The sequence below is a fragment of the Alosa pseudoharengus genome, unplaced genomic scaffold (assembly GCF_046254945.1).
Source record: "Alosa pseudoharengus isolate Yale_2024_CS ecotype anadromous, Long Island Sound unplaced genomic scaffold, YU_APseudo_1.1 YU_APseudo_1.1_scf_17, whole genome shotgun sequence".
NCBI lineage: Eukaryota > Metazoa > Chordata > Actinopteri > Clupeiformes > Clupeidae > Alosa > Alosa pseudoharengus.
The window spans coordinates 24,334,019-24,339,508 of NW_027468640.1; positions in this window are offsets into that span (position 1 = coordinate 24,334,019).

Genomic DNA, 5,490 nt, shown 5'->3' on the forward strand with positions numbered 1-5,490 from the left:
ATCAGCCATCCATCAGCACCAAAGTTTGTTGACCAATTTTCAAAACTGCACCCGCCCACCATCCGTTGGTTGTTTTAATGTAGGCTATATGGGTGATGCAGCGCTGCTGACGTGAGGCTAGAAAGCCCTTGCCTGTTCTAGAAAGACTGATCTAATGCAGCAAATATATTAAAAGGCTGAAGTCGTACATTGGCTAGGCCTATCCCCAGAATATCAGCAGCAAACTCAGTCTCTGTCGCGCAAAACAGTCTCCAAATAAAACGCACATCGGCCTGTTGCCTATTCTGCCAGCTTGTGACAATATATCGTCCAAAATGCTTGATTGCATTGCATTCTCCACATTTTTAGCTACATTTTCATGTACCACATCAGCATTTTTGTTCAGTGAATCTTTTGTAAATTGCTTTACAATTACCGTCGGGCCCTTGTCAGCAGACTTCGGCTTGCCTCTTGCCACTATTCACTCCTTGTCTTCCTATGTCATTTCTGAGTCATCTACAGATGTTTACACACATTCACCTCCCTAAATAGAACCAACTTGACGTTGACTTCAACCTGTGTTATATCCTAGATGAGACTGCCTGGGTTATTTTGTTTAGATATTAGCCTATATATAAAACACATAATTGTAGCCTACCATTCAGGGAATAGGCATTTAAAAGAGAGACAGAGAGTGATATGACTCAGAAATGACATCGGGCGATGGAAGTGCGAGATGTTCAGAACGTAAGATAACTCAATAACATCCACAGCGGAAAAGAAGGTAAGAAAAATAGTCGGAAAACTTAGATGTGTAAGGCAAGCAAGCAAGTTTGGCGGTTGTTACTAAAAATGTGAACATGCACGTTGCACTGTTGTGCGGTGGACTTTCAGAATGAATGGAGTCGGAGTTTCTTTATATCGAGGCGTCATATTTGTCCGATGGCCTGCTATAAAATGAATTGCGATGTCTGTCTGAAAAAGACGCGCTCGTGCAGTCAAAATGAATGGGAGTCTTCAGAACAGGCTTGTCAGTCAACCTGACATATGTGTAAAGTAGCCTATAATGTGAATGACTTGTTATTTTATCAAGGATTTCTTTCTTTTTGCAAAAAATAAAGTACAATAGGCATTAATTAGTAGGTTATGAGCATGCTGAAATTATGTGGCAAATTGCGTTTTTTATTACAATGATAAAATTGTAAAAGGACGTGACCGAAGCTGAGGCAAGCCAGGCAATAGGCCTATAGGCCCGACGGTAATTGTAAAGCAATTTACAAAAGATTCACTGAACAAAAATGCTGATGTGGTACATGAAAATGTAGCTAAAAATGTGGAGAATGCAATGCAATCAAGCATTTTGGACGATATATTTTCACAAGCTGGCAGAATAGGCTGTTTTGTGCGACAGAGACTGAGTTTGCTGCTGATATTCTGGGGATAGGCCTAGCCAATGTACGACTTCAGCCTTTTAATATATTTGCTGCATTAGATCAGTCTTTCTAGAACAGGCAAGGGGTTTCTAGCCTCACGTCAGCAGCGCTGCATCACCCATATAGCCTACATTAAAACAACCAACGGATGGTGGGCGGGTGCAGTTTTGAAAATTGGTCAACAAACTTTGGTGCTGATGGATGGCTGATGGATGATAAGTTTTGCTATGCAGTTATGGTTGAAATAATAGCCCATCAGCGCATCTCTAGTGTGTGTGCCTCTCTCTCGCTCAGAGGGGAGGGAGAGGCTGAGGGTCGATCCAGCATGGATTCTAAACTCTGTGGTGGATATGATCTACAATTAGGCCTAGGTGTTAATAATATAACCACGCTAGGTCGAAGTACTCCCAAGTGCTATTGCGCCACACATTGTAGTTCTCCTGTTTATTCGCTTGGAAAATCGCCACGTTTCATGTTGTGTGACGTACACATTTTTATCAACTACTCGTGCAACTGTATTTAAGTAGGGAAAAAATGGAGGTGTTTGATTACTGCTATGTTCCTCTCTCTACGGCCACGGCAGAGCCCGCTAGCATAGCAACATGCTAACACATTCTCGCCGCGCGACAGAGCGTTTGAGTGCACCTACCGGCGCGGGAGAGGTATGACTCAACTCGTGAAAGTTAAGGTAAGAACATATATTACTACTGATTTTGGGTGGCGTGTTCCTTTAATCTGCTGATAAGTGTGGCCAAAGGTAGGAGCAATATATATTAATCTGCTGATAAGTGTGGCCACTAGACCCACACATACACCCCCTTAATCAACCAGTCTCTTTATTTGTTTCTAAGAGTGCTGGGCCAAACTGATACATGATCAGAAAGGAGAAAAAAGGCCACACTATACAACAGTTTTTATTACACAGACATGTTTTGACGTAGTGCCTTTTTCATTGCGTTCAAGTGAATGGATGTTTACCAATTTTAAATACCCACCACACCCACTCATACGCCCCCTTAATCAACCAGTGCATAAACAGTATCATTCAATACGATAATTCATTTAAAACATTCCATCACGTATTGGTCTCAACACGTTGTAAACATAATCACAATGGCATTAAGTATATTAGCAGTAACTGTTTCCATTCTCTACAACAAACAAGTCAAAGACAGGTCCTCGTTCATGTCATTGGGTGTGCATGTATTCAGATTAAAAATGTAACGTGTAAAATCTACAGTATGAAGAAGGCCATACAAAGTGTTGTATGCAAATGCATCTGTGCAATAAAAAGTGGTGTATGCAAAGTGCGGCCTTTTGTTATCCTTTTTGATCAAAGATCAGATACAATGGACTACTAGGATAGTAAAAAACAATATGCAAATGTGCCAGTGTGATAAATGTTCTTAAATATGCCCCTTGTGTGGTGGAACACAACGCTCTGGGTGAAGGCATACCTGCGACGCTATTATGGCAAAACTCATAGCATATCAAAACCCGATAGACTCTACTGACCCCATTTTTTCCTCATGATCAGACACCTCAGCTTCCTCACCATCTTCATATTCACATGTAGAATTCATCTATTTATAATTCCCCTGAGGTCAATTTGGTTTTGGTTCATTCTCTCTCATTAAAGAGATGTTAACTCTAATACGGAGGGCCCACATTCAAGACAGAGATGACAGGCTCAAGAATAACAGTTAATATAGCTCTGTCAACTCTGACACTCGCCTGCTGTCCAAATTAACACCTGAACTGGCGATGGGCCCCGTGCACTTATCTAGAGCTCTGGATGTCATTTGGGGTGACAGCAGTCGGCCAGTGTGTAAGCTTCAACTCTCACTGGATTGACCAAAGGAATAGTGAAGAAACTGGTATAGAATGAATATTTACTGACCAGCAGCAATTCCTGGGTGACTGGGAGCAATTCGAATGAAGTGACAAGTGCATTTTGTCAAACGCTAACACAAGTGTAAGTTCCGGAAAAAAATAGACAGTAAAACAATGACCAAGCAAGCGCATTGGCTAAAAACCTTTTCCAACTCACTGAGTGTTAGTGTTGAAATCACGATGAATCATGTTCTTATCCACTGCCTGACAATGGGCATACCTAACAATGGTGGCCTAACAATACTTTACTATAGACCCTTTCAACAATAAAAACAAAAACAATTACTTTACTATAGACCCTTTCAACAATAAAAACAAAAACAATTACTTTACTATAGTATGCTTCACAGTCTTGTATTGTTTTACAGCTTTCCCTAAGTATTACCCAACACTCATCATGGCCAGGTGACCTAATTTGTCAGCTGGAAACTATTTCCTTACTTAACTGACAAACTGCTCTTATGGCTAAATGATGGGTGTGATTTATCAAAGTCAGTATGAAAATGTTTATGACCCAACTCTCAGATCACGGTTGACAGACGACAGATAGTTGTGAGTTAGGGGAAGTTGACAAGTGTGCTGTACAATGGTTCAGGAAGCAGTAGTAAGCCGATGAACAAAGGGAGACCGCACACTCTAGCAGCTCATATGCCAGTAGTTTAATACAAACAACGTTTCGGCCTGTGGCCTGGTAAGACTTGAGAAAGGCCACAGGCCGAAACCTTGTTTGTGTTATACTGGCATATGAGCTGCTAGAGTGTGCGGTCTCCCTTTGTTCATCACATTACGTATCCCGTGACCAGCACCTCAAGAAAATTTCAACTATCGGTGTGCGTTTGCTTTCCCCATTCAATAATTGTAGTAAGCCATAGTCGTCTTGCCATCAGAGTGGCCAATTTGTTTTCCATGTTTCCCATGAAGTGAGGGAAACTACATCTCTTAACAAGAGGCCAGTTACTTCAACAGCAAAGTCAATCAGTTGTAGAGCTCAAGTGACAACATACCAACTTCTTTCGTCCAGATGCGTTTGCTGTTTGTTGTTTTGTTTTTTTGTGTGTGAACACAATGATGAAGAGCTAGAACACTGTGTTTATTTCCTTTAGAGTACACAGATTGTTTCAGGCAATTCCTTTCATCAGCTGAGCAAACACTATGAGGAATGAGTGGGTTTATCAAGCTTTTGTATTTGCATACAATGTTTTGTAACTGAGGTTACTGTACATCTTTTTAAAAGTTGATAGAACATGATGGTGCGACAAGAAATTGTGACTACAACATACTATATAAAACTGGAAGGATTGAAACTGAAAAAAAAAAAAAGGCATGTCCAATCTGGAGTTCAAGTACAACCGATTTATCTACACTCAAATGTCTCATTATAGGCCAAGGCATCTTTACATCCATGACACAAACATACACAACCTCTCTACATAGATCTTAAGGACATTACTTTAACTGCTTATTGTAATTCTAGCAATGTAATTTCATTAAATAAAAAAATGAAAAAACACATGACTGCTTGAAAGATTTCTTCGATGGGAACAAAGGGCAAAACCAAGAATGTTAATGCCAAAACAGAAATATTTCATGCACTTTAAGGACGAGTGTGTATCTGAATGCATGACATTCAAGGTATTATTGTTACAATCTCACTTGTTTAACATTGAGGTTTCCTTGGAGCTGTGTTGCTGTTTTGGATCACAACATCTAGTACCAGGACACTCCAAATGTGTAAGCCCAAACAATTAGTAATTTTTTTTCTGGAGGCTTTTCGTTCGGAGCCTCTGTCCGTTGTCTCGCAATACCCCCCGCCCCCTTGTCTGGGCCCCGACCTTTGGCAGATGATGGAGACAGAGGCTGCCGGGGCCGCGAGGGGAGAGGAAGAAAGACCCTTTGTTGGAGCAAGGTCCATGTGCCCTGGCAGGTTTGGGCACTGCGTTGACACTGAGTGATGTGGTTTGTCTCTCAGCAGTGTTCTCAGGCTGCCTTGGCACGGTTTTATCACGATGAGATCGGAGGCCTCTGTTGCTGAGCACGCACACACACACAACGAGGATGGCTGTAGTGACAACTAGGCTCCGGATAACAATTATCAGTGGGACCTGACCTGGGGCAGTGTTTCCTGGTAGAGCTCTCGAAATTGTGTGACAGAAATTATTTTCATTGCACTGGAATACTTATGCAA